The following is a 27,564-nucleotide window of genomic DNA, read 5'->3' on the forward strand; positions in this document are numbered from 1 at the left end:
TAGTAAGCTCAAGAGCTCCACTTTGTGGGATGATGGTAGCAAATCCATCTAGAATAAGGTTTGTTTGGTTGAATCCATATCTGTATGTTGGGTTGAATCTGTTGTAGAGGAAATCAATGGGTTGAGAAGGCACAACATTATCAAAAAGGAGGGAGAGAAGAAGAGCTATGGAAATGGGAGCAGCCATGGAGTTAATAAACCTACTCTTGGGGCTATGAGATCAAGCATTGATTCTCAATCCAAAGGGACCTTGCTACACCATCCTGTTTCAGTTCTTAAGTGTCCATTCGTGCACGTTCTGAAAAATTATATTAAGAACTAGGTATTGGTCGCGCTGCTAGTGCATCCTTTTGCAATACAGCCCATAGTTTCATATTGGTCTAAAGGATTATATGCATTACTTTCTTTCCCTGTGCCAATCAAGCTATAAGCTAATTAAGTAACCTAGCTTCAAGCAGTACTTGAATATCCAAGGGTCTTTTAACAGGCAACTTACAAGCTGGGAACCGGGAAAGAATTTGTGGAGGGAAACACTAAGAATCATCTGAGTAAAATGGTTGCGAAGAATCAAGGAGAGATGGGCTGGCGAGTGGCTGTATTTGAGGATCAGAGGGCCTTCTTGCTGCCAATTGTTAGTCCGGAAGAGAGTTTCTGAACCATTTTATCCTTGTTTTTAATTAAGAAGGGCATTGCTAAGGAACTCAGCTGAAGTAGCTTTTTCCATATCCAACTGCTTTGTTGAGGCATGCTAAAATCCCCAAAGCATCTCCTTCTGATTAAGTATTTTGTTTGAGGCATAGGTTGTTTTGAGCATTTGACACAAGTTTCCACATATGTTTAAAATTGCAGCTCTGTTTTCTGTTTCCAAGCTCAGAAAGCCTAAAGCACCATTTAAAATGTTGAAGTAGTCTTCACTGGTGACACCACTTGACTAATGAATTGGATTGGCATAGTTTATTCAATGTGTATTTTCCGTTTATGTAGGATAGCTTATTATTAAATAGTTTTCAAATTTAGCTTTTTCATTAATTGATCATTTGAGTTAATTAAGTCTTAAAAGGACATTCCTCTCTATTAACTGGTAATGATAAACCAAGATGACTCTGGTATTGTTAAGACACCCCAAGGCAACACTAAAATCAGCATAATAAATTTGTTATGCAGCCCCCTTGAAGCAAAGCAGTTGATGGTGATAGGTTGTATCGTTTTTTTTTTTTTTTTTTTTTTTTTTTTTTGGGGACGTTTTCTAACTCTGTTACATATTCAAAGTTGTCAAAATTTATATGTTTGCAGACCCATAAGAGTGAGATTCTTTATTTTATTATTCATTTACTGGAAGAAAAAAGAAGATGTGGAAGCCCCATAATTGTGAGATTTAATCGAGTCAATATATCTTATGCCAAACAATTTTCTAATAAATTATAGACTAGAAGAAGAAAGGACATTATAGAAAGGAGATTGTGTTATATATGGATCAATTTAAAGGTAAATGGAAAACAATAAAAAATTAATACATAATTTTCTTTATTGAACACCCATGAATGTGATAGAAGGTGCAGGGTGCATTAAATTGATCAATATGGTTTGGGCAAGCGCAAACAAGACTACCTTAGATATAGTGAAATAGAATATCTGCCTGAAGTAGTTGGGTAAAAAATTGTTATGTTTAACTGAATGATGGACTTCTGATATAAAATAGTCATTGATTAGTTGCTTTAGTTGGTTGGTCAAGATAACTTATGTTAATAGTTTGACTGAAGGTGGAAATTGAAGATCTTTATGTGATTTTAGTGTGAAGTAGCTTTAGGTGGATGGTTTTGTAATTTGTTTTTCCTGTGTTCCTGGGTGGTTCTTGGAAAAGCCTAATATTTTTTTATGTTAGTTCGGCTGAACTGAAATTATGGTTTCGCTTATGATAATTGGTTAGCTGTTTTATGACTATATAGTTCTGTAACACTGGCAATCCTGGGTTGCTTTAAATGAACCTATGAGACAAAGGATGTAAAGATTCATCATTGTTTAATTGTAACTGTAATATAAGTTTTACTAGAACCTATTGTATTTATTGGTTAGTTAATGCAATTGTATGTGGGAGATACAATTCGGTAATTGTTTGATGGGAAGCAAAAATGAAAACAAATTTTGTGTTGGTCTGAGTTCCTTCTTGATGTTGGATTGTCATTTCTTAGTTTCTTGCCTAAGAAGCATGGACAATTCTATGGAGCTTCCATGTTTGTGACATTTGTAGACACTTTTAGACACGTGTTTGAACTTGTCCTTGGCTGTAATTTCCAAATAAATTACATTATGTCAGGAACTTGGCCGGTGCAGCTAAGGCACTGCCCAAGTGATTTTTGTAGCACAAACACATTTTAAGAGGAATCACATAAGACAATTTTGAAAACAAGATGACATGCCCGAATTATTCAACCTATCTTTTCTATGGTATACGTGGTCACCACAAATACAATTGTAATGGCAAAAATATGGTAAAAGTATAGTAGTAGTATATTTAATATAATTATCTTTCTGACTTTAAGTCTTATCTTCCACATTATAAATTAATGGAAGTTCTACATATTTTATATAATAAATATGCCTTACAAAGCGCCTTTTTCCAACTATTTAGGGTCAGCATTTTATATAAATAGATATACAAACCATGTTTGTATTCTGTTCTGTAAAAATAAATGTGATTTTAAATGTTACAAGAGAAATAAATTATTATTGTTATACTATCCATCGAGTAAATAGTTTTGTTGATTGGTTGATTGAAAGTAGAAATAGAATTTCCTTTATGGGTTAACTTTGCTTCTTGGTAGTAATGATTATGGGTGTCTTGCAGACCATCTATAAGATTAGCTTTGGTCAGATATATTTTAGTAAGCCAATGATGTCAGATGGAGAAACTGTGACTTTGTTTCCGAAGGCAGCGAGATTGAGGAATCTAACATACTCAGCTCTGTTGTAAGTGGATGTCACTAAGAGATTGATAAAAAAAAAAAGGGCATGATGGTGAAGAAGTAACTGAAACTCAAGATTTTACTAAAGTCTTGATTGGGAAGGTATGCGAATTGGATTCCGAACTGATGAAAGTTTGACAACAGGGAATAGGCTCTTATGCCTCTTTGTTGTCCTTCAGGATTGACTTTCTGCTTCTTTTTTGCCATGTACTTTAGGTTCCTATAATGCTCCGGTCGAGTTACTGCACATTATATCAGAATTCAGAGAAGGTTTTGACGGAGCTGGGAGAGTGGCCATATGATTAAGGTGGGTATTTTATTATCAATGGGAGTGAAAAGGTTCTAATTGCTTAGTAGAAGGTGAGCACCAATCAAGTCTGTGTTTAAGAAGAGGCAGCCAAACAAGTATGCCTATGTGGTGGAAGTCCGATCAATGGTGGACTCCCAGAACAGGCCACGCAGTAGCATGTTTGTGTGGATGCTTTCACAGAATTGTGCCAAAGGGGTAATGGGCATTAAATATGGTGTTTAGGGGTGTTTTTTAAAGCAGTCTTTATTTTATTTTATTTTATTTTTTTTTTTTTTTTTTGGCCTTTGAATTCTTATGGAATTTATGAATTTTTTGTTGTTTTTGGGTATGTTATGTAACTGCAGGGTTCCTACCCTTCCGTACATTCGGACTGAGATTCCTATTATAATTGTGTTTCGGGCATTAGGATTTGTTGCTGACAAAGATATATTAGAACATATTTGCTATGATTTCTTTGACACTCATGGAGTTGCTTCAACCCTCCTTGGAAGAAGCATTTGTAACATAAAATCAACAGGTAACTCTCCCACTGTATTATATCATCATTTAAATTTTTATATCTGTTATCCTTTTTTTTTTTTTTAATGGGCAGTTAGTGTGAGATTAGCTTTTCTTTCTGGTTTGCTCTGTATTGAATAAGCTAAACTTCAAGCAATATGAATAAATATAGCGGTTCATGTTTCCAATATAAACTAAACATAATCTTCGGGCTTGCTGGCATTTAAATTGTTTTTACCTTTCAAAAGTAATGTCCTCTCAGTTCTAATTCATATTTGATTTTTTAGCAGCTTCAATATATTTGTTTAGGTTTCAGCTCTTGTTTCCTAGATTGCAAATTCAGTGTCATTTATATAAATTAATTAATTTTGGGACTTAATCTGTATATGTTATTGTAAATGTTAGCATCCATTTGATTTCTTCTCTCTCTCTCTTTTTTTTTTTCTTTCTCGCTTTTCTTGTGGTGATGTGGCATTGTGGCCTTACTGAGACGGTTATGCTTTTCTTCCTGTATTGCAGGTTGCACTGGACTACTTCGGGAAACGAGGGGCCACTGTCGGTGTCACAAATGAAAAGAGGATGAAGTATGTGTTATGATTGCTGGCTGTTGCTATACTCGAGTGTAAAGCTATCTTTTGTGCTTCTTTTTTTGTTTAAGAAGAGTCTTTTGTTCATTTACTTCATAGGTATGCCAAAGAGATCCTCCAAAAGGAAATGCTTCCTCATGTTGGTGTAGGAGAATATTGTGAGACAAAGAAAGCTTACTATTTTGGGTAGGTTTCGTCTAATTTGAATATGTTCCTTTTTTGTGGCTTCTTAGTGATTTAGAGAGACACTAATTGCTTTTCTACCAGATATATTATTCACCGGCTTCTGCTATGTGCAATTGGACGAAGGGCAGAGGATGATAGGGATCACTATGGCAATAAGAGACTCGATCTTACTGGTCCTTTGCTTGGTGGCCTCTTTCGAATGGTTTGTCATTGCTTTAATATTTTGGAGCTTCTATGACCATTTGAAAGTCCTTGATTTTCATTTTGGGTTTTCAATGATTTTGGGTTTCTAAAGTTTTGGTGGTTGTTTATATTACTGCAGCTAGTCAGAAAGTTAACAAGGGATGTGAGAGCTTATGCTCAGAAGGTTATTTTACATATGGAGTCTTTAATATATTTTATATTTGATGCTTTTGCTGGTGCTTGAATGTATATAATTTTGTGCATCGTGCAGAGTGTTGACAATGGGAAGGATGTTAATCTGCAATTTGCAATTAAAGCGAAACCAATTACTAGTGGCCTTAAATACTCACTTGCTATTGGGAACCGGGGGCAGGCAAATGCAGCCGGTGAATGTGCAGTATCATTTTTAAAATGTTCTCCGATTTCTATAGGTGTTAAATCGCCTAACATATGCCTCCACTTTGTCACACTTGTGAAGATTGAATTCTCCAATAGGGCGAGAAGGTATTTTAGTTTTCTCTGTCATTGTTTGTTCAATGATGCTGTTAAGGGTCTAGATTTCCCCATAAGGGCTCTCTCTCTCTCACATACACACACACACAGTTTCATCTATGTTGCAACTCCATTGCTTGTTTATTTTTTCTTAACCTTCAGCTTTAACTGTGTTAGAAATTGCATTTACCAGGGAAACTAGCAAAACCACGGCAGTTGCACAATTCCCAAGGGGAATGATGTGCCCTGCAGAAACTCCTGAAGGACAAGTGAGTTTGCTGCATAATATAGAACTCTGCGTTATAATTTGCATCTTTTTCTACTTACATTTGTGTGTCATCTGGTGTTACATTAGGCTTGTGGACTGGTAAAGAATCTTGCACTGATGGTGTATATAACAGTTGGATCAGCAGCATATCCCATTTTGGAATTTTTGGAAGAACGGGGTACTGAGAATTTTGAGGTGAGATTTTTGACTTTTGTATGTGTGGATGTTATAATTTTCATTAGCTTCTTTCCCTGTTTTACAATTTTCCTTTTAATTTAGGAAATCTCTCCTGCAGTGATTCTACGGGCTACCAAAATATTTGTTAATGGTTGTTGGGTTGGCATTCATCGTGGTCCTGACATGTTGGTGGAAACCCTGAGACGGCTGAGGAGACGGGTATGCACTAACATGTTCTAGGTGTTCACATAAGATCCTATTCAAATCTTTTGTGAATTTTTCCACTTCTAATGATATAGTTATAACCTGCCAATGCTTTTGCTGTTAAGACCACATGACTCCTTTTAGCGTTAGCTGTGTTCTTTCTTTCGTCATATATAATAGTTTTCAAATTTAACTTGACCAATGAATTGGATTGGTGTAGTTTATTCAGTGTGTATTTTCCATTTACATAGAATAGCTCATGATCAAATAGTTTTCAAATTTAGCTTTATCGTGAACCGATCATATGAGTTAATTAAGTCCTTAAAGGACATTCCTCTCCATTAGCTGGTAATTACTGACCAGGATGACTCTGGTATTGTTAAGACACTCGAAGGCAACACCGAAATCAGAAGAATAAATTTGTTTTTACTAAGATTGTTATGCAGCCCTCTTGAAGCAAAACAGTTGTTGGTGATACGTTGATTCCTTTTTCTTTTTTTTTTAATGGTGACTTTTTTCTAACTCTGTTACATTCTGGAAGTTGTTAAAATTTGTATGTTTGCAGCCCCATAATTGTGAGGTTTGATCGAGTCAATATATCTTATGCCAAACAACTTTCTAATAAATTATAGACTAGAAGAAAGGCATTATAGAAAAGGAGATTGTGTTATATATGGATCAATTTAATGGTAAATGGAAAACAATAAAAGATTAATACATAATTTTCTTTATTGAACACCCATGAATGTGATAGAAGGTGCAGGATGCATTAAATTGTACACTACACTCCTTTTTTGCTTCTACCACTTCAATTTTTTTCAGTCTTGTCAGAACAACTTTGAAAAAGAGGACCATTTTCAAGAACAGATTGACCATCAGAGTGTAGTATAAACTTTCAGATACATGTATCAACATATATTACAAACTTTTGTGTTTCCGAGCTAAGAAAACCTAAACCACCATATTATTTTGCAGTGACTTTTAGATTTCCAAGCCACTAAACCACCATAGGAATTGACTAGACCAGTAGAACTGCATGCTCACTAGGACTGATTGTATTAGTTGTACTCTTCCAGTTCTAACTTTAGTACCATATAGGACTCTTTCTGATTCTCTTTGTTCTTGAGAAAATGAATCAACTCATTAGCAATTAAAATGTTATCACTAATCATCCTTTGAGGAACAAAAGCTCCCTATTGCTCTCTGATTACCTTATCTAAGAGTGGTTTTAATCGATTGGCTAAACTCGTAGAAAAAATCTTAGGTAAATACTCGAAGTATATATATATCACACACACATTAGGTGAATACTTGTCAAAGCCAGAAATTTTATTAATGTGATTTCTCCCTGGTCCAAGAGTTTTTTATGCACCATATATTAGGTAAATACTCGAAGTATATACACATTTATATCTTGTTCTGTATTGGGAAATATATTTCCAATTTTTTTGATAATTAATCCATGAGAACCACGGGCTTTCATAGGGTCCAGGAGCAGTTTTTTTTACCTCTTCTTTAGTCCCTTCTTGAACTAATTGTGTATTTTCTTAATCTGTCATAGATGTAGGAACATGACTAACAAAAACATCCAAGTCACTACACCACTGGAACATCACAAATTTGAGCTTCTCCCTCACACCAGTTGCCATCTTCATTTTAAACTCTGTTACATGCTTGACGTTGTCAAATTTTATATGATTTGATCGAGTAAGTATATCATATGCCAAACAATTTTTTTAATAAATTATAGATTAGAAGAAAGGCATCATAGAAGAGAAGATTGTGTTATATATGGATCAATTTATTGGTAAATGGTAAACAATAAAAGATAAATATAGAATTTCCTTTATTGTACACCCATGAAGAGTTAAACCTGTTTTGTTTGAATATGATAGAAGGTGCAGGGCGCATTAAACTGTACAATTTCAGTCCTTTTTTTGCTTCTACCACTTGAGCCTGTTTTCAATTTTTATTTATTTATTTTTTTGTTGTTGTTTTTGGGTCTTTTGGGATTGTCAGTCGGAACAACTTTCAAAAAGAGGGCCATTTTCAAGCAAAGATTGACCATTAGACAGTAGTATAAGCTTGAAGATAAATGGTATCATTCATTGCAAGGACCAACAAATCAAAAACTACTTTGTTACTGATAACAAATATGCAATTTACCTTCAGTATTAATGCACAAAATTGTAAGCCCATAAGAATACAAAAATAGGAAGAAACAACTCTGCTAAATCATATCTTAGATGTCTCTACTAGCATGGATTAGGAACAACCCAAATGGGTGCTGGTTGAATCTTATGCTAATCATCTTCATCTTCATTAATCACTTCTATACTCTGATTCTCCATGTCAAACCTGCCCGTGTCATGCCCATACATGTCATTCTCACCCAAATGATCACAATAGTAATTGTCCGTGAAATAAATCGAATTCCCTTTACAGAATGGGAAACCATTTACTGAATATGACACGGATTGATTCCGACCCAAAAACAGCACGCGATCATCGCCTAATGCTTCCAGTTCTACCCATTTTTTGGGACTGAAATCTAGCTTGTAAACATGAAATTGCTTGGTCAAGTGAGGACAAATCCAGCATTGGTTCTCTTCATCAAGAAGATCTGCCTCATGAACGGCTACACCGTCCCAACGAACATGATTCCCAATATACCTCATAATAAGCATAAGTTCACCATTTGATTCCACCACGTAACTCTGAATTGTATAAAGATCATCTCCAAGAGAATTTTCAAATTCCACCTTTTTCTCAGGAAAAATAGGCTGAATGTCCATCTTTTTTACAGGGGCAGAATCATTGAAATCCCATATTTCAACTGAACCTGTTTCACCCAAAGCAATAATATGATTATTGTGGGATATGATGTCACAGTAGGCTTGATGTGCACCATGGAGGGCAGTCCATTGACCATCTCCACACTTCCAAAAGGCAAGCTTTGAATCACCATAAATTACTACAACCCAAAAGTTTTTCTTACTGTGAATTGGGTCCGATGTCAATACAACTTTCTTGATTTCCCTGACAAAGAAGCAATCACGGCTTGTTTTGCAATCAACCCAAAAAAGTGGAAGTTGAATCCGAGCCCCTAAGAATGGATTGAAGATATATGGGAATGCTTCTTCGTCCAAAAAACATGTGATGATCATTTGCAATTAGCCAAGTCTTGTGGAATATTCATCATCTGCTTCTTGAACTTTTTCTCGGTAAAATTGTATAAGCAGCGGCTATTTTTTTTGCCAGGAAGCAAGACCAGTGGTTGATCAAGAAGTGGACTCACTAGTGATGATATCCGGACTTCTGCAACAGAGCACCAAGAACGACAGACCGCGCCGGCACTAAGCAGGTCGCCGACGGACAATCGGTTCAGAATTTTCTCCCACAATTCAATTGGAAGTCCAGACCAATTTGGTGATGGCGGTAATGAATCTGATTCACGCGATGTTTTTCTTCTTTTCATGGCTTTTTGGAAATCACTGCCATGTCTGTGTATAAGGCTTGAAATGGTAGAGTTGAGGGTTTGTTTCTGTTAACAATAGAGTCTCTCTCTCTCTCTCTCTCTCTCTCTCTCTCTCTCTCTATATATATATATATATATATATGCGGGATGATCAAAATAGGAAACTGCAGAGATGATCAAAATAGGAAACTAAAGTTGTGTGCGCATATTGAGTGTGCATACGTTAAAACTTAAAAGCCGGGGTGTGTGTATGTGTGTGTGTGTGTTAAAAGGCGGTGTGTGTTGTGGGCCCAATTTTGGCCCAATAGTTCTATTTACCCTACTCATCTGATTATGCCCCACTCACATTCAACTAATATATATATATATATATATATACTCCGTATATATTTATTGCTAGGGTTTCCACGGGATACTGTGCAAAGCATTCCCTTCATATGGATAGGGTAAAGTTCGGGCATTCGGACTTGATCCCAAAGAATAGCTTGTACTCAAAGGGGGTTGAAACTTAAACTTAATACTTAACGAAGCACCAAGTCAAAATGACTGATCACTCAAGTCGACCCATGGGATTAAATCCAACCGAATTTTTGAATAAAAATTGAATAATTATTATTTTAATCATTTCATGTTAATATTTATATCGAATTGCTAATTTATTAATAAAAAGAAAAAATTCCAACAACATTGCTAAATTTTAGAAATTCACTGTGAATAACCATCAAGTACGATGTTAATCATGCTACATTGTACCTAATTCATATCAAACAAGTGCACAATACATTTTTTTACGAACAGTCTATATTTTATGGAAAATTTTAAAATAAAAACGAGCCAATAAAATCGACGTTTTCAAAATCTCTAATACATATAGATATATAATATACAATATGTAGAGGGGTTTTGGCTTTCAGCTAGAATTATTAGATACTCTATTGCATTCAAAAAAAAAAAAAAAAATCTTCAAAACAGGTACTTATTATACTTGATTCCCGTATTATCTTATCTAAGTTTTTCACTTTTGAAGTGTTGCCATTTTTTAAAATTGAAAGCATTCATAAATAAGTAGAAATTTTATGATATTACATGAAAAATATATTAAAGTTAATAATTTCTTCTTTTTTTTTGGGTAGAAAAATAAATTAGTGTTAGGTATATGCAAAAAAACCCATTATCCGATGGCCTGTAAGACCATTGTGATCCAACCGGAAGCTTTTTCTTATAGGCTCGACAGCCCCTCTAATTTTGACCCCTAATTTTTGCATGTTGGTGGTGACTATATACATCTTTCAATTTCCACATGACATTATCTGATTTGAAAAATAATAATAAATCATTACACAAGTTCCAAAAAAATGCCATTTAATAAATTGTAAATTTTACTTTGTCAAGTGCTACAATGGGACATTATGTCGATGTTGTGAAATTAAAATTTGGAAAATGATAAGTGAGCCGAGCCAAACAACTGAATAAAAGGTCGAATTTAACGTGGCTGAGCTACGTTAGATTATTTTCTAAAAACATAACTCCTACCTCTTTTCTTCTCTCTCCTCTCTTCCTACCTCTTTCCTTCTCTCTTCTCTCTTCCTCTAATTCTTGATTTTTCTTCTTTCTTCTATATTCACTATTATCTTTGATTTTGATTTTGTCTCTTCTTTTGATTTCGTAAAATTGGAGATAAAATAAATAAAAAAATTAAATTTCTTCATGTTTTGCAAATATAAAAACACAAAACCAAAATAGAACAAAAAAGAAAAGGAAAATAAAAGCTACAATTTCTCTTATTCAGATTTTGTATTCATAAAAATCAAATAGAAATTTTGAGAAGATTCATTGGTTTCTTTTTTTTTTTTTTTTTTTTTTTTTTGTAAGAGATTAATGTATTTTGTAATGGCAACTCTTGTGTGGATATTTACTTACCAAAAAAAAAAAAAAAATTTCTTCTGTATATTTTTTATTTGGGATTGGAAAGATTTATTTTTTGAAGATTTATGAATAAAGAAAAATAGGTGATCTTGAAAAAGGAGCGAGGATAAAGAATTTTGGATCTTATCTCTAAAATATTTTGAATATGTGTATATCAAGAGAGGGGATGTATAAGAAGAATTGATGAAGAACCAGACACGGAGAAGGGAGAGAAAATAAGAGGAAGAGAGAAAAAGGAAAAACTGGGAGAGAAAAAATCGATAATAAAGAGTTAGGTAATAAAATTATTTGACGTGAATAAAGTCACGTAAGATTCAGTGATTATTTCGGTAGAAATATTCAAGTTCTCTATCACTGCTCTTAAAACTTTTATTACAACTTTAGGTAGTGTCATTGGAAGTTAAAAACCAAACGTATTTTGTTTTTAAAAGTAGTACAAGGTTAATTGAACACATTAAATTATTTGTTATTGCATTCAAATGATCAACATAGAGACACTTAATTCTGTCTGAGAGTACTCTCATTTTCTCTAACATAAGGAAATTTTGACAGTTGGCACTCACTAGCTTATAAAGCACTATTCTTGATTTTTTTATATTTATAATTATATATAGATTTATAATTTTTATTATTCTTAATGCGCTACATTTAACAAAATGAATTATAGTTAATTATTTTATGAATAAAAATATATGTGCATGCATATATCTATATATATATATATATATATATATATATATATATATATATATATATATACAGAGTCCTAATTTAAAAAGTTAGAAAATTGTAACTTAATTAGGAGTCATAATTTAAAGAGTTAGAAAGTTATAATATAAGTAGGAGTCCTAGTTTATCAAAAAGAAGTCACTCCTGAGTCTAAAAAAAGAAGAGAAATAACTACCGAGGGTATAATTGAAAATTAACATATGATGATACAACTTTCACAAATTTTTGCCTATTTTATAAAGAAAACATTTTAAAGAAAATCAACTAGTAAAAAATTTCTATTTCTTTTCCTTTCTAACTAGTTGACGCTAACCAAATTAACCCTCAGGTAAGATGGTAAGCATGTTACATGGTACACTAAGATATGTTCAAATATTATTCATTATCTATACAAATAGTCAAGAAAAGTTGATTTTTTTTATTTTTTATTTTTTATTTTAAAATATACTCTCTCCCTCTCAAAATAAATGTCTCATTTTAAAAATATATATTTTAAAAATGACAAGTTTTAGTAATTTTTTATTTATTATTATTATTATTATTATTTTTTGTATTAGTAATGAATGAATGATCAAATTTTTTGCGATGGTGTACTTTTCATAAGTTCAATTTAAGAAAGTTAAATTGGTAATGTTAAAAAAAAAAAAAAAAATTGTAGTTTGACTTTTCCAAAAACAATACCGCATCATCAAGTTCTATCCATTTTTTGTGACTAAAATCGGACTTGTAAACATTAAATAGTTTTGTCATGTGAGGTTCTCTTCATCAAGAAAATCTGCATCGAGAACAACTACACCTTCCCAGTGAACATGATTCCCAGTACACCTCATAATAAGCAAAAGATAAATTCAAACGAGATGAGCCCAAATGATAAATGAACAAGCTAAGGCGTAACACTCGAAGCAGCGCCCAATTTTGGCCCTGTAGTTCAGTTTGCTTGCAATTAGACAATCTACCGCAATATATATATATATATATGGAAACTGAGGTATGTGGGACTTTTGCCCGACTATTCTCCGAAGCGAACCTTCCAAATAAGTCGGGTAAAGTTGAGATTTTTCACCTATACGTGTGACTCTAAGAAATTGCTTGCACTCTAGTAAAGGAGTCAAACCTTAAAACATAATGAATTATCACTCAAAATAAAAAATTTGATGTAATTTTTCCCTTGTCCAAGAGTTTTTTTTATGCACCATATATTAGGTAAATACTCGAAATATATAAGTATTACACATATTTATTATATCTTATGCAGCATTGGCCATAAAAACTTCTAGGATAATGAAATACATTTTTTGGTTGAATATTGTGATACACATAATTAACGCATGCATTGAATTTCACTTAACGAGGCATCAAGCCAAAATGACTGATCACTCAAGTCAATCCATGGGATTAAATCCAACCGAATTTTTGAATAAAAATTGAATAATTATTATTTTAATCATTTCATGTTAATATTTATATCGAATTGCTAATTTATTAATAAAAAGAAAAAATTCCAACAACATTGCTAAATTTTAGAAATTCACTGTGAATAACTATCAAGTAAGATGTTAACCATGCTACATTGTACCTAATTCATATAAAACAAGTGCACAATACATTTTTTTTACAAAGAGTATATTTTATGGAAAATTTTAAAATAAAAACGAGTCAATAAAATTGACGTTTTCAAAATCTATAATGCATATAGATATATAATATACAATAATAACATATGTAGATATACAATATACAATAATAACATATTAGGTACTATATTGCCATAAAAAAATAAAAAATCTTCAAAAAAAGGTACTTATTATACTTGATTTTCTTATGATCTTATCTAAGTTATTCACTTTTGAAGTGTTGCCATTTTTTAAAATTGAGAAAGCATACATAAATAAGTGCAAATTTTGTGATATCACGTGAAAAATATGTTAAAACTAATAATTTTTTTTTCTTTTTTTTGTTAGAAAAATAATTTAGTGTTAGCTATATACAAAAACCCATTATCTAATGCCCCATAAGACCAACGTGATCCGACCTGAAAGCTTTTCCTCGTACGCTCGAAAGCCCCTCTACTTGTGACCCCTAATTTTAGTGTGTTTGTCGTGACTATATATATCTTTCAAATTCCACATGACATTATTTGATTTGAAAAATAATAATAATAATAAAAAATCATTACACAAGTTCCAAAAAAATGCCATTTAATAAATTGTAAATTCTATTACTGGGTTCGAACCTTGATTCCAAAAGCTATGAATTGTCAAGTGCTACAATTGGTCTTTATGTCGATGTTGTGAAATTAAAATTTTACTATAACTTTAGTTAGTGTCAAGTTAAAAACTAAGCATATTTTATTTTTAAAAGTAGTACGAGGTTAATTAAACACGTTAAAATTATTTGCTACTGCATTCAAATGATCAACATAGACACACTTAATTCTGTCCGAGAGTACTCTCATTTTCTCTAATAATAAGGAAAATTTTGACCGTTGTCACTCACTAGCTTATAAAGCACTATTCTTGATTTTTATTTTTTATTATTTATAGATTTTTATAATTATTTATAGATTTATAATTATTTATATATTCTTAATGCGTAAGAAACCAAATCGACATAAATAACTTTTATCCTTATCTCTTGATATTAATTTATCTCGCTACATTTTAGAAGATGAACTATAGATAATCACTGAGGCAAGATGTAGATGGTACACTTTATACAAATAGTCAAGAAAAGTTGATTTTTTTTTTTTTTTTTTTTTTAATAGTAGTGAATGAATTATCAAATTTATCTATAATAGTGTACTTTTTTAATTCAAGAAAGTTAAATTGATAATGTTGCTTAAAGAAAAAAAAAATTGTACTTTGACTTTTCCAAAAACAATACCGGATCATCTCCTAATGATTCAAGTTTTACCCATTTTTTGTGACTGAAATCCAACTTGTAAACATTAAATAGCTTTGTCATGTGAGGTTCTCTTCATCAAGAAAATCTGGGTCGAGAACAACTACACCTTTCCAGCAAACATGATTCCCAATATATCTCATAATAAGCAAAAGATAAATTCAAACGAGACGAGCCCAAATAATAAATGAACAGGCTTAGGCGTAACACTTGAAGCAACGCCCAATTTTGGCCCTATAGTTTAGTTTGCTTGCAATTAGACAATCTACCAAAATATATATATTTGATAACACGGGTATGTGGGACTTTTGCCTGACTATTCTCTGAAATAATGTCCAAAGCGAACCTTCCACATAAGTTAGGTAAAGTTGAGGTTTTTCACCTATACGCGTGACTCTAAGGAATTGCTTGCACTCTAGTAGAGTCAAACCTTAAAGCATAATTTTTATTGAGGCACCAAGTCCAAATGACTTATCACTCAAAATAAAAGATTTGATATGATTTTTCCCTCGTCTAAGAGTTTTTTTATGCACCATATATTAGGTAAATACTCGAAGTATATAAGTAGGAAAATAATACTTACACCGAGTTGAATTTATTGTCTAGCCGAGTCTATGTGGTTGTCTACGTGGGTATGACAATTCACAAAAGTCAATAACTCTAATATTCCTCTTCTATTTTTTCCTCTCCTATATCATCTTCATCGAATAGGAAACCAATCTCTCTCTCATCAAATTTTCTCTCTCCTCTCTTTCCAGTTTTTCTCTCATTTTTATCATCCTCGCCGCAATAAAGTACAATGTCTCTTCTATTAGGCATCTCAACCATGTTTCTCACACCACCAGAACTGATAAACCGATGATGAAAAATCCTATATGGATAGAACACTATCACAGCATATATCGAGATACAAATTTATCATCCTTTTTTTTTCCCCTAAATTTTATCATCTTATTCTTTAAGTATTAGTAATAAAACTAGAAGGGTTTTTTTTTCTTCTTAATTCTCTCTAATTATGTAAAAAATAAATAAATAAATAAATAATAAATAGAAGGAGAAAACATAGATTAGAGATACAAACATGGTAGGAGTTGATTGGGAGCTTTTGTTTTTTATTGGGTATAACTTATAAATATTTGTTTTTAATTTTCTGTTTTAAATTATCATAAAATTACTTTACTTTTTCAAATAAAAAAAACCATCAATTTCATGGAAACCATGAGTTTTTTCTCCACATGCAACCTTCAAACTCAAATTTTTCTTAGTCCCCATAGATCTAAGGAAACAATAAAACCCTAATAAAAAGTTCTGTTTCTTAGCAATTAAGAGTGATATAGGTGGATTGAATTTACTTTAGATAGATAAAAGAGATGAGGATAGAACGGAATGTTATCGCTAGCAAGAATTCTACAACAAAACTGAGATATAAGTGGTCCGAGATCAAATATCTTCTCTTCTGAAATTGAAGCGAGGGGAATAATTTGTACAGTATCCCAACAAACATAATATATTAATAACTTGTAAAGAATTAAAGAAATCTTTTTAAAACTATGACAACTAGTCTATCACATTAGAAGTCATGTAGATTTCCCCTAATAAATAGGTCTAATCTTTCTGCCAAAGTATCACTGCTCTTTTTGGTTGAATACTGTGATACACGTAATTAACTTTGTATCCATTGAATTTCACTTGACCATCATTGCTCAAGAAGTTCCAAAAAATGCCATTAAAAGAAATTGTAAACCAGGAACGGCCAATTGCAACAGTGGGTCTTTACGTAAATGTTGTAAAATTATTAAAAAAAAATTATAATTTAGTTAATGTCATTGGAAGTTAAAAAGCAAACGTATTTTACTTCTAAAATTTTGGAGTTGTCATGTGCTACCATGAATCTTTGTGTTAATGTTGTGAAATTAATATTTGGGTTAATTTTATTAACATCTTTTCAGATTTGGTCAAATATTATATTTAAGTATTTTTCGAAAATTATTATCATTCACGTTACAAACGTTTGGTCTGTTTTCATTAACACCTTTTCAGATTGGTCTGTTTTCACTCACACTTCAAAAATTACTTTTCACTTGTGTCAGTCCACTTTTTGCATGTAAAAAGACATCATTATCCTTTTGACTTTGTATTGATTTATAAGAAAATTATTTAATGTATAAAATAATTTAACTAACCCTACATGATCCATGTTAAGTGACCAAAATATCCATTACCACCAGTCACACACATATACAATCATCAACCACCATGATCACCATCCCACAATGGCCACCACCAACAGTAGTCACACACGCATATACAGACCGTAACAAACCCACATATATCAACCACAGGTCCACAACACAATTAAAAACAATTAAACACGAATTTGATTGATTATAATAAAAAATAAATTACAGATGGCTTACAATTAAAACAGGTTTAATAAAAGTTCCAAATTAGTATATACATGGCCAAATCCAAATTGGAATAGGAAACTAATTATGTGGGTGTGTGACTGTATATACTCAGAATGGATTTATACAAAATGGGTATTCTAAAAGTAATTATGTGTATGTACATATCTAAAACTAATTTTGTATATTTGTATGTATATATATTACAAACTCATTATGGGTTCAAACAAAATGGGTATTCTAAAACTAATTATGTGTGTGTACATATCTAAAACTAATTATGTATATTTGTGTGTATATATATATATAGGAGAAACCCATTCTCAGTTCAAACAAAATGGGTATGTAAATATATATGTATATATATAGTTCCGTTCAATTGTTGTGCAAGGAGCAATATACGTGACTTTTATAAATTTGAATGTTTTAAATAAAATTATATACCTTATAATAAGGAGGTATTAATAATGAAAAAACTAAATAAATAGTTCTACTAAAATCGTTTGGATATAGAAGAGTGAGAGTAGTGGAGTTCTAAAAAAATAAAAATAAAAAAATTATCTATTACAAAAATTTTGACAGAAAACTCACATGTTTTTTTTTTTTTTTTTTTTTTTTTTTTTTTTTTTTTTCTAGCTCTTTTCTCTTTCTCTATTCATAATTACTAAGTCCTCCCATATTGTTTAAACAAAAAATAATAAAAATAAAAATAAATAAAAATCCTTCCTTAACGGAATTGAAAGGAGAAAAAGAAAAAATTTGCTAAGTCTATTTTCTTTTTCTATTGGGTAGAGTTATTCCATAAAAGTTAATATTTTAGAGAGAAAAGAGTCCTCCTAAAAATAAAAAACTGACTACTAACTTGTTACTGTACAATTAAGCAATAAAGTTCTGAACTTTGGAAAAATACAATATTGTCTCCTTTTAAGATTTTATTAAATTTTTTATGAAAGTCATGAAACCTAATGTGAACAGGCCACCTTAACTGATTGACGAATGACATTTTTTTAATTTATAAATGTTCCACACTTCCTCTATATGTACACAAGAAAATTTGTAAGTAGCTCCAGGGGCTAGTGTTTTTGAGCGAGACAAATAATGGGTAACAAATGTGAACCTCAATACCAGCGTTTTCCAAACGCAAACATAACCACCAGTAGTTAGCCCTCCAGACGGTTACAAAGTGTAAGAAATTCTTTTATGGGCTGCCCAATGGAGAGAGTTAAAAGTAAACATAAAAGTAACCGTTGTATATAAAATAACGGCACTCAGCAATACCAGATTCAAACCTGGTAATAGAGCCTCAAGCTGTAACTGAGACTCCATTAAGATTGTGGGGAGGATGAGGTGGAGGCTTGATGTGTCACGACAGTAGATTTTGTCCGCTTTGCTCTGGGCGATTGCGGTTTTATGGTCAACACATAAATGCCAAGAACTTCTCTAACAAAAAGAAGGAAAGTCCCATTCAATCCAAGCTCTTCTTGCAGCAGCATAGTCCTTCAGATTCAGCAAAAGAATTCTAGCCCTGATAAAGACACAAATTTTGTTCAGAACAGAGGATTGGGATTTGGGAAGGACAATTTACGAAGGAATGCAAATCCGGAGAGGAAACAGGTGGAATGAACTTCCACCTCGGATTGGAAAATGGGTTACAGATAATATGGAACCAAGTGGATGGCGAAGGGATTGGAGGGTGGGAATGTGGGATAGGTGTTCGACAATATGTCTGAGAGGAAAAATAATAATAATAATAATAAATAACACTTACAAAATTTGCTTCCATTACAAAGCCAAGGACGTCCAAGTTGAGCATACTGGTCAAATTCAAGTGGGTTAAATTTTATTCTAGCTTCTGGTTTGCTTAAGCTTAACTTAGTATTCTCAAACTCCAGTACTTCAAGACCTTTATCACATGTTATCTGACCCTGTTTTGGCCTAGTTCAAATATGTGTAATAGTGTTACTGAAGATGCAAGAAATTCATACTCTCTTTCTCTCTCTAGAATTCTTACATTTCAACAAAAAGATCTCTCCCATTCTTTCCATTCCTTCTCCTATTTATAGATATTTACAAGATATTTACAAATATTGACGGATTGCTGGATCTGGGCCTGTTCCTCCATAAGTCCTGGTCACCTTTGATGGGCTTATTCCCGTTCGGCCCATATGGCAGTGTCTTTTTATGGGCCGACCCAGCTATACGGACCGGATGTCGTGCTTGCAAGTCAGATCCGGCCCATGTCGTCCTGGGCCTCCTCAACTGCCCCCATAATTGCCCCTTATTTAATAAGGGGGTAATTATTGATGGCGTCTCATCATGACGTTGACGGCTCGAGAAAACCACGTGGGGGAACGGACGGTCAGATCCAGAATCAATGTTCCGGGGCTCGATGAATTTCTCGCCTTCCTGACGCTTCGGCCCTCGGGCCCCCCTCGCCTTTATAAGGCTCTAGAATACCACTTCATGCCTTTTTACCGTCTCCATCATCAGTCAAATCTCTCTCTTTTTAGAACAGTGCTAAGCTTTTTCTGGTGAAATCCTTCAAGAGTCATTCTTCCAGCGATCTTGCAGTCCTCAGAGGTTAGTTTTGTTCCTTTTTACTTTCGGCAGGCTTCTTTTTACCCTCTTTTAGATCCTTCAAGCACTTCCACCATGGTTGTAGATCTGGATGTTCTTCGTATGAGACTTAGACTTCCTGACAACATCGAAGTTAGGGTTTGCCCTAAGGACGTTAACATTATGACCGGTGCCGGCCTCCTGCCCGGCGAAGTCTTATTCACGAACCTTCAATTGAATGTCGTTAGGTTCCCTCTGCACCCTTTCTTTAGTTATGTCTTCAATAGATTAGGGATATCCCCCCTGCAGGTAAACCCCAATTTCTTTAGAATCATATCCGTTATGCTCCTGTTGATGCGTGACAGAAATCTGGACCTTGACCTCATAGATCTTCTTCTGTGTTATAAGGTCAGTAAGATCCGTACTAACGAGCCCTTCTACCACCTCTACCCGTTCGAGAAGATGTCCATATGTACGGACACAATTAAATCTGAAAAGGGTTGGAGGGATAGCATCGTGGGCATTAATGGGGCTTGGTCTTCGCCGGCTGCAGAGGGTTACCCAATCCCGAGCGCCTTTGGTGTCTGTTCTGTTTCCTCCTATAAGAAATTCAAATCTCATAAACATGATTGCCCCTGCGAAACATGCGTTCCCCATTTTTGTACTTTCTTATGCCGTTCCTTAGGAATACCTTGTGATGACTTGAGCTACAGTGTTTGCAGGGATAGGAGTAATTACTTGAAGAAATACGTTCTGAACGATATTCCTTCATGCTCAGATCTCCTCACTTCAGACAACCTCTTAGCGCTCTCATCACTCGGCTACAACATGAGCAGGCTTCAGATTCCTTCTTTTGGCAGGAAGAAAAATACTCCCCCAGCCACTCCTGCTGCTGGGGCGACCTCCTCTCCAGCATCAGCCTCTTCCTCAGCCACCATCTCTGACACTATCCCGAGTACAGTGGCTATTAACTCTTTTGTCAGCACCCCTGCTGCCAACCCGAGCGCGTCTCCCCAAACTACCACAGCTCCTGCTGCCGCGGGGGGCGTTCGGGACAAAGAACGAGGCAAAAGGCCTCATCCTGACAGTGGAGTCGATCCTGAGGAGGAACCTCTCATAAGAAAGACCCGGGTCTCCGGGCCGGGTGCTCTCTTGCATCGCCCGATCAGAGCTCCTGCTCCCTCCGGGCCTATTGCAGCTGGTGCCTCTGCTTCTGTTTCGGGTCCCCCCTTCTATCCCCACCTTACCGCCATGGGCCCCTCGGTACACCCGAACGGATGGGACGTTCGTGAAACCGAACGAGACCATGCTGAAGGATGGCCAGACCGCCATGGCGTACTATAGGAGCATGTGGACTCCGAAAGACCTTGAGGCGGCAAAGGGCCTATCCCAGAAGGATGTGTTCAGCCACTTTCCCCAATCTGCTATGGAGGTGACGTTTATTTTCCAACTCATGAATTCTCTCATATTATTTGGTCTTGCCTTCGCCCGACCTGACTATTGGCTTAACCGTTATTAATGTACATCTATGCAGACATTGTTCGGAATAATGGCTATGCAGAAGCAGGTGGAGATGGGGAACGCCAGGGCTCGTAAGTTTTCTGATAGCCTGGAGGTGGCTAATAAAGAAAATGACCTTCTCGCCATCAAGAATACCGAGGTACTGGCTCGGCTTGAAAAAACTGAACAAGAGAGAGATGTCCTGAAGAAGGAGAATGACTCTCTTCAGGATGAGAAGGATGCCCTCCAGCTTGAAAAGAGCGTCTGGCAGACTGAGCGTGATTCAATCAGAGACGAAAAGGCAGAGCTCCAGCGCCTTCTGGCTGATGAACAGTCTGCTCGGATGGCTTTTGAGAAGAGAGCTCTGGACGAGCGTACCGCTCTGATCGATGCGATCAGCAGAGTGAGCGGTGGGATGCTGGCTCTTCACGCTCGGTTCTCAAGGGTCGGTGCTCTTAGATATGCTCAAGGATTCCGAGAAGGTTTCGCCGACCGAGTTCCGGATGAGGGAGAGACCAGCTCCACTCCAGATAAGGTCGACAAGGATTTAGGGATCGAACCTCTGGGGGTCTATGTCGACCCAGAACCCACCGAAGCTGAGCACATATTCGATGAGTGCCAGGACATTGCTTCCTCAAGGATCATTACAGCTCCTCCTACCGCTCTGCCTCTGACCGCTCCTCAATCGTCAACTGTGGTACCTTCCATAGCCACTGCTGACGTTGAGCCCCGGCCGAACGATTCAGTCATTCATCTTGATTCCCCACCTCGTGAAGGTGAGACGGCTGATGGGACCGAGGAGGCGGGTCGGCACAACCAGGATGCTGTTGGTACTGAGGCATCTAGCTAGGGCTCCTCCGGACTCTTCGATTCCATACCTTTTTGTAACGATGGACATCTCACTTTTTGTAAACTCAATGCTTAATATCAATGAAATGACAGAACTCTTTTTCCCTTTGTGTTGTGCTCTGTTCAACCTATTTTCAATACATATATACCTTTTCTCTCTTTTCTTTTATATTAGCTTTGCCGTGTGTTTGTTTATGGCAAGTGCCTGGCGCTCGGCTAGAATGCCACTTGCCACTTGGCTTTAAATTTTTAGTAAGTGTCTGGCATTCGGCTTATGGTGCCAGCTGCCACTTATCTTGCTTAAGTGCCTGGCGCTCGGCTAGAATGCCACTTGCCACTTGGCTTTAAATTTTTAGCAAGTGTCTGGCGTTCGGCTTATGGTGCCAGCTGCCACTTATCTTGCTTAAGTGCCTGGCGCTCGGCTAGAATGCCACTTGCCACTTGGCTTTAAATTTTTAGCAAGTGTCTGGCGTTCGGCTTATGGTGCCAGCTGCCACTTATCTTGCTTAAGTGCCTGGCGCTCGGCTAGAATGCCACTTGCCACTTGGCTTTTCATTTTTTAGCAAGCGTCTGGCGTTCGGCTTATGGTGCCAGCTGCCACTTATCTTGCTTGAGTGCCTGGCGCTCGGCTAGAATGCCACTTGCCACTTGGCTTTTCATTTTTTAGCAAGCGTCTGGCGTTCGGCTTATGGTGCCAGCTGCCACTTATCTTGCTTGAGTGCCTGGCGCTCGGCTAGAATGCCACTTGCCACTTGGCTTTTCACTTTTTAGTAGGCCGTTGGAAAAGAAAGTTATTTTTTGTAAACTTCAGTAACTTGCACATTCATACGTATTTGATTGACAACAAACAACATCCAATTAAAGCCGAAACTTAGCTTTTATTGGTAGTACCTCTTCAGAGACGTGGCGTTCCAGGGCTTGCTGACCAACCTTCTCGCCATGGTTTCCAACGTATATGCTCCCTTGCCTATGACTTCTACAATTCTGTATGGGCCTTCCCAGGGTGGCATCATTTTTTTGACCATCCCCACCTTTCTTTTCAGAACCAGATCGCCAGGGGCAAAATCCCTGTGTTTTACTCTTTTGTTGTGACTATTCGCCAATACTTGCTGATACGATGCTAACCTTATAGCCGCTGTGTCCCTTCTTTCGTCTATCATATCGAGGTTCAATCTTAACATTTTGTCGTTCTGATCTCGACTCCATGCTAAGCTTCTGATAGTGGGGACCAAATGCTCAACCGGTATAACTGCCTCGGTACCATATGCCATTGCAAACGGGCTCTCCCCAGTCGGCCGCCTTGGGGTGGTTCTGTAAGCCCATAGAACGTTCGGGAGCTCATCCAACCACTTCCCTTTATGGTCTTCCAGCTTCTTCTTCATGTAGGCGAAAATGGTTCTGTTTGTGATTTCTGCTTGTCCGTTGGCCTGAGGATGACTTACTGCAGCCAACTTCTGGTTGATTCCATACTCTTCCAACAGCTCTCTTACTTGCCTGCTGTCGAGGTTTGTGCCATTGTCCATGACTATTGATCTTGGAACGCCAAAACGGCAGATAATATTATTCCAAATAAATCGTCTCACATGAGTCTGAGTCACGCTAGGATATGGTTCTGCTTCCACCCATTTAGTGAAGTAATCCGTGGCCAGTAACACATACTGGTTCTGAGCTCTTGCAGTTGGCAGAGGACCGACCACATCCATCCCCCATTGCGCGAAAGGCCATGGCGAGGCCATTACGTGCAATTCCTCAGGTGGTTGGTAGATCAATGGTCCATATCGTTGGCATTTATCGCACCTTCGAGAGAACTCCTCCGCATCTCTTGACATGTTTGGCCAGAAATACCCTTGTGTCATTGCTTTATGCGCTAATGATCGCCCCCCAGAATGATTACCACACACACCCTCATGAATAGCTCGCAATACCTGCTGCGACTCCGCGGGGGTGACACACTTCAAGTATGGGCCAGAGTAGGACCTTCTGTACAGCTGGTTACGCACGATGGCGTACTTTGCAGCATTCTTTTTGAGTCTCCTAGCTTCATCCCTCTGCATAGGCAAAACGCCATCTCGAATATAAGTAATGATGGGGTCAATCCAACTCGGTTCATACGGTATGACGTTGACTTGCCAAGGGTCAGAGTCCAAGGGTTCTTCGAAAATAGATGGCTGGGTCAGTATTCCTACTGGAATCACCCTCGCCAATGTTTCACCGGAACTCGAAGCACTACATGCTAACCGGTCCGCATCTGCATTCTGTTCCCTCGGTAACTGTATGAATTCAATCTTTGCAAAGTCCTTGGCTTTATGCAGAACGGCAGAACGATATGCCCCCATCGTGTCATCCTTGGTCGCGTACTCACCATTTACCTGCCGAACAATCAACTGCGAGTCACTATACACAGTCAAACTTTTGATCTGTAGCTCTCTGGCCAACTTTAACCCATTTAGCAACGCCTCGTATTCCGCTTCATTATTGGTGGCTCGGAACTCAAGTCTGAGTGCTTGACTCAAGGAAGTACCCTCTGGGGTTTGCAGTTTGATCCCAATTCCAGCCCCCATCTGGTTAGAGGAGCCATCCACAAAAAGTTTCCAAGAGCCGCATCTAAGGTCTTCTTCCGTATCCTCGGAATCACATTCTAGCAGGAAATCGGCCACCGCTTGCCCTTTGACAGCTGTTCTCGGCTCATACGTTATGTCAAATGAACTCAACTCTATGGCCCACTTTGTCATTCTGCCCGAGAGCTCTGGCTTGTGCATAAGCGTTCTGATTGGAAAAGTTGTTAGAACAGCTATGGGGTGGGATTCGAAATAATGCCTCAACTTTCTTTTTGCATTTACAAGTGCAAGTATCACCCGTTCGGCCTTTGAGTATCTTTGTTCTGCCTCTGTCATTGTTTTGCTTACATAAAATACCGGGTATTGCACCCCTTCCTTGCAACGAATCAGAACGGCACTTGTCGCGACACCAGATACTCCAAGATATAGAAATAACTTTTCTTCCGGTTCTGGGGCTGACAGGACTGGTGGATTCTGCATATATTCCTTCAAATGAGTCAATGCTTGTCGTTGCTCATCCCCCCAGACCTGCCTTCCATGGCTCCGAATCGTGTCAAAAAACGGTTTGCAGTGATCTGACAATTTTGAAATAAATCGACTTAATGCAGCTATTCGTCCTGTGAGGGCTTGCACCTCTCTGATCGTCTTTGGCTCGGCATTCTTAATCAAAGCCTCTGCTTGAGCGGGGCTAACTTCGATGCCTCTGCGGTTGACCACGTGTCCCAGAAACTGTCCGGAACTCACACCGAACGAGCACTTGGTTGGATTGAGCCTCATCCCATATCGCTTCAGTACATCAAATACATCTTGCAGATGCTTCAGATGATCATCCTTCTTCCTACTCTTTACCACCATATCATCAATATAGGCTTCCACAATCTTTCCCATTTGATTCTTAAAAATTTTGCTAACAAGTCTTTGATAAGTTGCTCCCGCATTCTTTAGTCCGAAAGGCATAACTTTGTAGCAGTATGTTCCTCGCTCGGTGACAAAAGAAGTTTTTTCTTCATCTGCGGGGTCCATAGGGATCTGATTATAACCTGAATAAGCGTCCAGAAAGGTTAAACGCTCATACCTGGTGGTGGCATCCACCATTTGATCAATCTTAGGCAGCGGGAAGCTGTCCTTCGGACAGGCTTTGTTCAAATTGGTGAAATCAATGCATACTCGCCATTTCCCATTCTTCTTCTGCACGACAACGACGTTGGACAACCAATCAGGGTAGTGCACTTCTCTGATAAATCCCGCATCAAGCAGCCTATCGACTTCTTCCGCTATGATTTGATTGCGTTCTGGAACAAATCTTCGCTGCTTCTGTTTCACTGGTTTGAAATTGGGATTGACATTCAGGGAATGACAGGATACGGAGGGACTAATTCCAGGCATGTCTAGGTGACTCCATGCAAATACGTCGGCATTGTGGGACAAGAAATCCACTAGCTCTTGCTGCTCTTCTCTGGTCAGTCTTATACCTACTCTGGTAGTTCGTTCTGGCCTGGACTGATCGATCTGCACATCCAGAAGGGGCTCTTCGGTCAAGTCGACTGACTCCTCCACCCTGTTCTGCCCGGGCGGAGGTTCCTGTAATTGCTATCTGGGGCTTGCCGAACGGACGGGCGCCTTCCCTTTCCCAGCATACTTTAGTGTGACGGAATAACACTCTTTGGCTGCAACCTGATCCCCCCGAATGTCTATCACTTTATCTCCATCGGGTCCGAGGCACCTCATGACCTGATGCAGAGTTGAGGGTACACCTTGGACTCTGTGAATCTATCCTCTTCCCATCAGGAGATTATACGAGGGGTGAATTTCTACAACCACAAAAGTTTCCATAAGAGCTCGTTCTGCAGCTTGAACTTCTACTTCCACCATCCCGACGGGCTCCACCCTCTTCCCATCGAACCCTAACAAGGGATTTCCAGTGGGCTTGAGCCTCTCTGGTTTAATCTCGAGCCTATCAAATGTGTCCCTCGGCATGACATTCGCATTGCTCCCAGGATCGATCAGAACTCTGCGCACCAAGCAGTCCGCTACTGTCAAACTGACTACCAACGGGTCTTCATGGGGCAGTTGAACACGCTGCAGGTCTGTCCAGTCGAACTTTATCTGCATCGACGGGCTCTGCTGGTGTAGAGTATTCACACTGCTGACCCTTTTCTTCATCTGCGCCTGCCGCAGGCGCGCCCGGAGTAGCTCATCTGACTCTTCACTAGGCTCGGGTCGACCATGGATAGCATTGATTATACGAACTGGTTGTGAATTGTGGGAGCTTTGTTTATGACTCCTTTTTATTTGTTCCACCGGTCGATTCTGCTCTATCGCCGAGCCTTGAACATAACTCGCGAACTCCCCTCTAGCTATCAACATCTCCACTTGCCTCCTCAGGTTCCTGCATTCGTTAGTCTGATGACCGAAATCGGAATGGAAAGCACAATGTTTAGTCTGATCCCTCTGTTCGAGGGGTTGCCTAATTGGCAGTGGTGGATGAAACTTATCTTTGTTCTCCTGATACAGCCTCGCCAGAGTGACCTTCAGCGGAGTAATCAGCTCTTCCTCCCTGGACCTTTTTTCTGCCTTCCAAGAGGTCTGACGTTGCGGCTGAGCCTGCTTCTGCCTGATCTTTGCCTTGGACTTTTCCTCGGTCGACACGAGCGACGCTGTCCGAGCATTAGCTGCCTCCTCTTCTTCTAGGCGCACAAAGCCATCGGCTCTTTCATTAAGTTCATCCATAGTAGTCGGCGTGTTCACTACCAGACTGGTGTGAAACGGAGTTCCACGTGTCATGGCTAACTTG

At 37.2% G+C, this 27,564-nt stretch overlaps 1 pseudogene; it reads left to right on the forward strand.

Moving 5' to 3' along the window:
* The first annotated feature begins 553 nt into the window (after positions 1–553).
* LOC132274311 (DNA-directed RNA polymerase II subunit RPB2-like) overlaps positions 554–27,564 on the forward strand; it is a 31,240-nt pseudogene continuing 4,229 nt past the window's right edge.

This window comes from Cornus florida, unplaced genomic scaffold, assembly GCF_030987335.1.
Source record: "Cornus florida cultivar Cherokee Brave unplaced genomic scaffold, ASM3098733v1 CherokeeBrave_3.0.0_Hap2_Chr01, whole genome shotgun sequence".
In the NCBI taxonomy this organism is placed as follows: domain Eukaryota; kingdom Viridiplantae; phylum Streptophyta; class Magnoliopsida; order Cornales; family Cornaceae; genus Cornus; species Cornus florida.